Genomic DNA, 9592 nt, shown 5'->3' with positions numbered 1-9592 from the left:
CACCCCCAACATATTTCAAAATGAACACATAATCCAAGGTAAAATCTAACAAGTATGCATCAATGTCAACCAATCAAGTCCATTCAATTGCTAATCCTCCTTAACAATCGTCACGCAAAGCGAACCACAAATGCACAATGGAATTTAAGACTAGTGCTCACACACTCGTCACTCATTTATGTGGCGGATAAAAGATGTACCCGTTCGCTCTCCTCAACATATAAGTGAACAATGCTCTCCCAAACTTACACACTCGTGTGTCTAGAAAAACATACACTCAACCTAGTAGTCGACTCGAAATGTGTCACGTCATAACTTGCATTGATAAACAACTACTTTCACATTAATACAACTCTATGCACAAAGGTCGGAAGGTCTTTCAAGCTTGTAATGATAGGCTTAGGTAAGGGTGCGGAAAGTTTGGGTAAAATGTGAGCTTAAAGCCTTGGCTTTGGGGAGCATAAATCCTAGAAACCACCGCGATCAATCAACACAATGACCATAATCTCCCACTCAACACATGAATAAAAACAACAAACAACCACACTATACTTTCTTGCCTTGAATTCACAATTGTAACCAATCACTCATGAAGATAAGAAATTGTAATACCGGAGTGACAAAAGCTTGATTCAACTTGAGAATAACGATTTTTTTTTTCTTTCCCCTTTTTTTTTTCTTGCTCAATCTCAATATTTTTTTTCTTTTGGAACCTTCACACAAATTTTATTATTCTCCACATCTCATTCATTTTTCATTTCATTTTTTCAACAACAATCATGATAAGAAGAACTTTCCTTTTCAATACTCAATATGCCCAAAATGTATCACACTACAACTCCCTCACCTCACTACTATTAGCTTCCCCAAGCTAGGTTTGAGACTAGTAACCAATGGGGAATTTACGGGCTTGTAATGTGGTTAGTCACCGAATAAATGGCACAAGCACAACATGGGTAGAAAAAGAGGGAAGAAATGTATCTAATTTCATCTGAAGGCTACCTAAATAGAAAAATGCCTTCGTCCTTCACAATGTGCATGTATATGAGTCATAAAACATTACTAATAGTTGCAAACCAATACTCAAAATCGACGACACACCAGGAAGCTAACACACATCCTAACCAAGTCAACTAGTCAAGCACCAAGTCCACAAGCAGTTAGTCGGAGTTGACTCATGTTTAGGCATCAAAGCAATCGAATATCAAATCATGGATACCACATCTACATTGCCCATCATCAAATACCAAGAATCAAAACAATTTCCGCTCAAGGGGCACAGGGAAGCATGATATTGTATTCATCGGAACGTATTTTTGTATTTTTTTTTCAAAGCAATAAACTAATCCAGAAAGCATTAAACACACCAAAGAAATACACAAAAATAAAGAAATACGAAAAGAAAAGAAAAACATACCTAGTATATACAGGTAATGTGAACCCCCCAAACCAAATCAGACAATGTCCTCATTGGCTCAAGAGTACCGAACCATCATCATCATCAACAGCATCACTGGTGACCTTGGCCATCATCACCATCATCACCATCATCACCATGGCCACCGTGGCCACCTTGGCCACCAAAGCCGCTGCTGCTTGCTCCGAACCCCCCGTAGTGGGTGGGCGTGAAGGTGCCCATGGAACGGGCCGCTCCGTACCCCTCTGTGGGGTAAGTAAACCAGGAAGGGTGCTGATGATCTGGGGCAATGTAGCCCTGCCTGGCGTACTGATCATAGAAGGGGAACATAGTCCTCTGGTGATCCGCGGCAAACTCGTGGAAACCGAGCTCAAGTCTGCCCAGCCTCTCATGAATGGCCCCTAACTCCTCCGAAGACCCATGCTCCTCCTGTGGAGCCGGACTACCTCTCTGTCCCGACCCCCTCTCTCTACGCCCTCCCCTCCTGTGGTGGGTGCGAGGCGCGGCCTCGGGATGTGGCTGGGGTTGGGCTAAAGGTGCTGCTTGCTCACCTACATATATGTAATAGGGCTGACCCCTAGTAAAACTGGTGAGCCCGGTGGTGTCCGGGAGAGTAAAGAGAGCGTTCCTTTGGAACATCCATGACATCTGACCGGGGAGAAGTCCCCCGTACTCAGAGTGCACCCTGTAAAGGCTCCCAAAATACTCAATATCTAATCGGTTGTTTCCCCGGACCGCAGCATGGTCCCTCTCAACAAAGTTTGCCACCGCTACGGCAATGTGGGTGATCAGACCACCCAAAGCAATATCGGTCGAGTAGCGGTGGGTGGCGGTAGTAAGCAGTTGCATGGCCAAGTGATGGGCCAAATTCATCCTGTAACTGTCATCACCATCTAACAAATACCCCCCGAGCACCTCCAACTCCGTGCTCCTCACATTCTCCTTTTGGTCCCTCCCAAAGATTGTAAAAGCCATAAATCTGAACCAAACAAAGGGGACGGGGTGTTGCACGCTAGAGGCGTGCAAATGTTGCATGCTACCGGGATTAAAATCCCCAGTCAATTTCCCCCATACCTCACTATTGTTATGCCCCTCCCCGGGGAACCTGTTATACTCCACATTCAAACCAAAAATAGCACCAAAATCCTTGATAGACAAATTATAATCATTATTGAACAATCTAAAAGAAACTCTAGTGACATCTTTGTAACCATTCTTTCGGACATTAAACGAGCTAAGGAATTCAAGAGTAAGATCCCTAAATGTCAACCTAGTCATGGAAAACATATGTTTCATGCCCACCCCATGAAATAATCTCCTAACATCCCTCTCAATACCCATATCATTCAAAGTTTTCTGACAAATAAATCGAGTAGGGAATACCTTCCGTAGCTTGAGGTGTGCAATGCGGGTTTGTTGCTCCTCACTAGCGAGAATCATGTTCGGGAAAGCTGAATCCGGTGCAAATTGAGGTGGTGGTGGTGGACGGCTTGTGGAAGCCTCCTCTTGTCTCCTTGTTGCTCCCGTGCAAGTTCTTTTTGGCCTTGAACCCATTGTTGAAGATGATTTTGAGTTTTCAAATTTTTTTGGTGAAATTGGGTTTTTTGTGGAGAGTGAGGAAGAGTGAAAATTGTTTGGTGGAGGTCGAAGAGGATGTGATGAGGATGATTTTGGTGTGTAGCTTGATGAATTTGAGTGAGAGATGAGGGAGATATGGAGAGTTGAAGTTCTTAGGGTTTGGGGTTTAATGGAGTATGTGAGAGAATGAAGAAGATGATTGAGAGGTGAAGTGAAGAAGAATAGAGGAGCCCGTGCTCTTTTAATCTGATTTTCTCCTTTCGCCCGCCGGGCCAACGCCCGCCCGACGGGCCAACAGCTCGTAAGCCGCCCGACGGGCACAGGTCCGCCCGTCGGGCGAAAGGCGACACCTGAGTATTTTTCTCCGCGCTCCCGGTCGGGCGGCTATCGCCCGTCGGGCGTATGGCGACACTTCCAAAACTCTGCGCACGCGCCCGGTCGGGCGCTCCTCGCCCGTCGGGCGTAGGGCGACACTTCCATCAGCTCCGTAGTGAGCCGCCCGTCGGGCGGCTTGGCTACCCGTCGGGCGAACATAGATTTTTCAATTCTTTCTCTGCGCGCCCGGTCGGGCGGCTATCGCCCGTCGGGCGGTTTGCGATTTTTGCTCCTACGGATTTTTTCTATCTTTTCGTGCTTAGAAGCTGAACCTGTACATCATTAAACACCCAATGACCGTAAAATGCTCTCTCCTCACCACTCATGAACAAAGAAACTAGACTACAAAACACACAAAACAAAACTAAACTATTGAAAGCAATGAAATACGGGTTGCCTCCCGCAAAGCGCTGGTTTATTCATAGGTCTCGCTCGACCTTGTTACCTTGAATATGCCGTCTATGAGGCGAAGGGGTTGAGGTGATGGACCTCAACCACTCCTACAGTAGCCTCATCGTGATACAACTTCAGACGTTGCCCGTTAACCTTGAATCGTTCACCATTCTCATTCTCTACTTCAATAGACCCAAATTTGCTTACCATAGTCACGGTGAACGGCCCAGACCACCTAGACTTAAGTTTTCCAGGAAATAACTTAAGCCTAGAGTTAAAAAGTAGAACCTTGTCACCCACCGCGAACTCTCTATGCAAAATGTGATTGTCGTGCCACTTCTTGGTCTTTTCCTTGTAAATCCGGGCACTATCATAAGCTTGTAGTCGGAATTCATCGAGCTCACCTAATTGAAGTAACCGCTTCTCACCGGCGAGCTTTGCATCCATGTTGAGCTGTTTGATTGCCCAATAAGCCTTGTACTCCATTTCTACTGGTAAGTGACACGCCTTGCCATACACCAACCGATACGGGGAGGTACCAATAGGTGTCTTAAAGGCGGTTCTGTATGCCCATAGAGTATCATCTAGCTTATCGCTCCAATCCTTCCTAGACTTCGCCACCACTTTCTCAAGGATAGATTTGATCTCTCGGTTGGAGACCTCAACTTGACCACTCGTCTGAGGGTGGTAGGCTAGTCCAGTGCGGTGATAAACTCCATACTTGCGCAGGAGCGCATCCAGATGCTTCTCATGGAAGTGTGACCCTCCATCACTGATCAAAGCGCGCGGAACCCCAAATCTAGGAAAAATGATCTTCTTGAACAGGGAGATGACTGTCTTAGCATCGTTAGTAGGTGAGGCAACGGCTTCCACCCACTTTGACACATAATCTACAGCAACAAGGATATACAAGTTACCCTTGGACGATGGGAATGGTCCCATATAATCAATTCCCCATACATCAAAAATCTCAACCTCAAGGATCCCGTTCTGTGGCATCTCATACCTCCTCGAAATAGTGCCGGCCCTCTGGCACGCATCACAAGCCATAATAAAAGCCTGTGCATCCTTGAACATAGTAGGCCAGTAAAAACCACATTGTGACAACTTAGCGTTTGTTTTAGACGGTCCATGGTGACCACCATAAGGTGAAGAATGACACCTACTGATAACACCTTGAACTTCCCATTTTGGAATACAACGCTTGTACAACCCTTCAGCAGTCTCACGAAACAAATAAGGGTCGTCCCAAAAGTAGAACCGGACATCATGTAGGAATTTCTTCTTCTGTTGGTATGACAGATCGGCCGGAAGAATTCTTCCTACAATGTAGTTAGCAAAATCTGCGAACCATGGTGACTGACTGGCAAGTGCAAGTAAATGATCATCCGGAAATGAATCATCAATCGGAGTAGATCCCTTACCATCGTCATACCTCAATCTAGACAAGTGATCTGCAACCACATTCTCAGCCCCTTTCTTGTCGCGGATCTCTAGATCGAACTCCTGTAGCAATAGTATCCATCGAATAAGCCTAGGCTTGGCTTCCTTCTTAGAGAGCAGATACTTAAGGGCCGCATGATCAGTATAGACTATCACCTTGGATCCAATCAGATAGGTGCGGAATTTATCCAAGGCATAGACTATAGCTAGAAGCTCCTTCTCAGTAGTAGCATAATTAACTTGAGCTTCATCTAAGGTCTTACTTGCATAATAGATGGCATGTAAAACCTTCTCCTTTCTCTGACCCAGGACTGCCCCAACTGCATAATCACTTGCATCACACATTATCTCGAACGGAAGATCCCATTCGGGAGAACGAATGATGGGAGCCGAAATCAGTGCCTGTTTAATCCTGTCAAAGGCTTCAAGACAAGCATCACTAAACACAAACGGGGCATCCTTGAGGAGGAGCTGGGTAAGTGGTTTAACAATTTAGAAAAATCCTTGATAAAGCGGCGATAAAACCCCGCATGACCAAGAAAACTTCTAACACCCTTCACATTAACTGGAGGGGGTAATTGTTCAATCACTTGGACCTTAGCTCGATCCACCTGAATGCCCTTATCAGATATCAAATGCCCCAAAACCACCCCTTCAGTAACCATGAAATGACACTTTTCCCAGTTCAAGACTAAATTGCACTCTTCACATCCTTTCAAAACTTTAGTCAAATTTAGCAAACAAGAATAGGAAGAAGTACCATAGACGCTAAAATCATCCATAAACACTTCCATGATAGACTCAATAAAATCAGAAAAGATACTCATCATGCAACGTTGGAAAGTAGCAGGTGCATTACACAGACCAAAAGGTATCCTACGATATGCAAAGGTACCATAGGGACAGGTGAAGGTGGTCTTTTCCTGGTCGTCCGGATGTATGGGAATTTGAAAGAAACCGGAATAACCATCCAGATAACAGAAAAACTTGTGACAGGCTAGCCTTTCTAACATTTGATCAATGAAGGGAAGGGGAAAATGGTCCTTTTTAGTAGCTACATTAAGACGCCTATAATCAATGCACATGCGCCAACCTGTGACTACCCTAGTTGGTATTAACTCATTTTTTTCATTCCTCACCACAGTTGTCCCCCCTTTCTTAGGCACTACTTGAACGGGACTCACCCACTTAGAATCAGACACAGCATACACTATACCCGCATAAAGCAATTTCATAACTTCAGCTTTTACAACATCTTGCATGATAGGGTTCAAACGATGCTGGGGTTGGATGCATGGTTTATGATTCTCACCTAGATGTATCCTATGCATACAAAAGTCAGGGCTAATACCCTTTAAATCATCAATACTGTACCCAATGGCCTTTTTGTGCCTTTTCAACACAATAAGAAGTTGGGATAACTGGTCTGCATCAAGTGCAGTACTGACGATCACAGGGCAAAGTTGTTCATTATCTAAAAACGCATATTTAAGGTTAGCAGGAAGAGGCTTAAGTTCGGGTTTCTTTACCTCTTTAACAGAACAAACCGGCCGAACTAACCTCTTCAATTTGATGCTCTCCGGCTCAGATTCTCCACCATTAAGAGCCAACTCCAGAGCATCCACTTCAGCACTCCAAGAACTGCTATCACCTGCAGAAGACTCACAACAAAGCACTGCCTCCAAAGGGTCTCTTTCGAGAACTTGGGAGACGTTATCACGAGTAATGAAATCGACTACATCTATGCGATAGCATTGTTCCTCCTCTAGCATGGGACTTTTTAAGGCACTATTCAGATTAAAAGTCACCTTATCATCCCCAACAGACAATGTCAATTTCCCACTTTTAACATCAATTACCGCCCCCGCCGTATGAAGGAAGGGTCTACCTAAGATTATGGGAATTTGAGAATCCTCCTGCATGTCTAATACTACAAAGTCCACAGGTATATAGAATTTACCTACTCTAACAGGGACGTCCTCTAAAACACCTAAGGGGTATTTGACAGAACGGTCGGCCATTTGTAGAGTGATATTGGTAACCTTAAGCTCACCCATATTCAGTTTAGTACAGACAGACAAAGGCATGACAAACACACTAGCACCTAGATCACATAAAGCTTTATCAATAAATACGGTGCCAATGTTACATGGGATGGAAAAACTCCCGGGGTCCTTAAGTTTAGGTGGAGACTTGTTTTCCAAATAAGCACTACATTCCTCAGTGAAAGCTACAGTCTCTACCTCACAAAAAGCACGTTTTCTGGTCAAAATATCTTTCATGAATTTAGCATAAGCAGGAACTTGTAAAATTAATTCAGTAAAAGGAACCGTTACCTGCAAATTTTTGACCACTTCCAAGAATCTGCCAAACTGCTTGTCTAGCTTATTCTTGAGTTGTCGGTTTGGGAAGGGGAGTGCAATAGGTGGTACTTGTATATCCGCCCCCTTCTTAACCGCAATTGTAGCCTCATTCTCATTGACTACCTTTTCAGCTGGTTCCTTTTCACCCATAACTATCTTCGGGATTTCCTCACTGACCAGATCACTAGCAGACACCCCGGAATCAACCTCAACCGGCATAGAAGGACCATCATAATCCCTACCACTCCTCAATGTAATTGCATTAGCACTCTCCCTATTTTCGGGCTGTGAAGGAAGTTGGCCTGGTGGCCTCCCTGCAATAGTAGTAGCCATCTGTGCCAACTGTGTATCAATGATCTTGTTATGAGCAGTAAGAGCATCGATTTTTGCATCCTTTTCACTTAGAGATTTTTGCATTTGTAGCATCATGTTTCTCATCTCTACTAGCATAGGGTCAGGCTGTGTGGCTTGAGGTTGTGGTTGTGGGGGTGATGTGTGTTGTCTAGAGAACCCAGGTGGCCCACTAGACTGTTGGTTGTAGTTGTTTCGGGGTTGGTAAGATTGTTGGTGTGGGGGTTGATATGGTTGTGGTGGTGGATGTTGAACTTGGTGAGGGTTTTGGATATTGTTGCTCCTGTAGGAAAGCAGAGGGTTATTTTTGTAGCCCTCGTTGTAAGAGTTGGAGAATGGGTTGTTTTGTTTGTAGGATTGAAATGCATTACATTGTTCAATAGAGCTTCTACATTCCTGTGCATAATGACCAGACATTCCACAACTTTCACAAATAGTAGTAGGTTGGGCACTCATAGCAGCTACACTAACAGGTTGGGCAGATTGAGCATTGGCCGCTTGCATATTATCGAACTTATAATGTAAAGCAGTCAATTGGGCAGTTAATTGTTCAATAGAATTTAAATCATGCTTACCACCCCTGTTAGATAGACCTCTAGGATTTCCATACTGGGGATTGTGAATGGCTATCTCCTCAATCACCTCCATAGCTCTAGGCACCTCAAGTTGCATGAACCTCCCACTGGCAGCTGAATCCAACAAACATCTAGACTCATTGCCCAGACCATTATAAAACTGCTGAATCAAGAACCAATCTTCCAAACCATGGTGCGGGCATTCTCTTTGCAAATCCTTGAATCTCTCCCAAACCTCGAACAAACTCTCATCCGCTTGTTGTGAGATACCTAATATCTGACCCCTCAGACGAGCCGTTTTCTCAGGTGGAAAATATTTAACATAAAAAGCAAGAGCCAAGGATTCCCAATTATTGATTTTCAAAGCCGCCCGATTCAACCCATTAATCCACAGTTTAGCTTTCCCACTCAAAGAGAACGGGAAAAGTATCTCCATAGTCTGCTCCGGAGTCAATCCCTTTTGCTTGATGGTGGAGCAATATTGGATAAAGGACTGAATGTGAAGATTCGGATCTTCACCTGGTTGCCCACCGTACTGGCGTCTCTCGATCATGTTAATCAATGCAGGCTCAATCTTGAAGGTCTCAGCTGCAATAGAAGGCATGATCGCCTTTGGTAGCACGGACAGACTTGGCTTAGAATAGTCTGTAAGCCGTGGGGTAGGTGGCGGTATCAGATTTTTGTTACCCATCTCTATCTCTGAAACTCAATCTGTATCTGAAGGAAAAAGATCGCCAATATTATGATCAGAATCAGAGTAATTCCCACACTGTGCAATGAAAGCTCTTCGTCTACGAAAGGTTCTTTCGGGCTCAGGACCGAATGGAGTAAGATTACTAGTACCTACGGTCCTGGGCATAGACAAAGACTACAAAACAATGTGAGATCCGGTCTCAAGGAACGTGAGTTCCTTGAGTAGTAACAAACAATAATCTAGGATAAGCAATCAACAACAGAAAATAAAACCGTCTCCCCGGCAACGGCGCCAAATTTTGACAGGCTAAAGTCGTATTACCTAATCAAAAATAACCTAAGGTCCACTAGCTAGGTAGCAAGGGAAGTCAGGATCGAATCCACAGGGAAACAGTGTTCTTTTC

The 9592-nt window shown here is 44.4% G+C and overlaps 1 non-coding gene across 1 annotated transcript; it reads left to right on the top strand.

Moving 5' to 3' along the window:
* Positions 1-8680: 8680 nt before the first annotated feature.
* LOC130464482 (small nucleolar RNA R71) lies at positions 8681-8787 on the top strand. The gene has a single exon (XR_008924891.1). It is a non-coding gene; the product is annotated as a small nucleolar RNA R71 (small nucleolar RNA).
* The last annotated feature ends 805 nt before the right edge of the window (positions 8788-9592 follow it).

The sequence above is a fragment of the Spinacia oleracea genome, chromosome 6 (assembly GCF_020520425.1).
Source record: "Spinacia oleracea cultivar Varoflay chromosome 6, BTI_SOV_V1, whole genome shotgun sequence".
Classification (NCBI taxonomy): domain Eukaryota; kingdom Viridiplantae; phylum Streptophyta; class Magnoliopsida; order Caryophyllales; family Amaranthaceae; genus Spinacia; species Spinacia oleracea.
The sequence above is the reverse complement of the archived record's forward strand: the minus strand, read 5'-3'. Positions and strand labels throughout refer to the sequence as shown.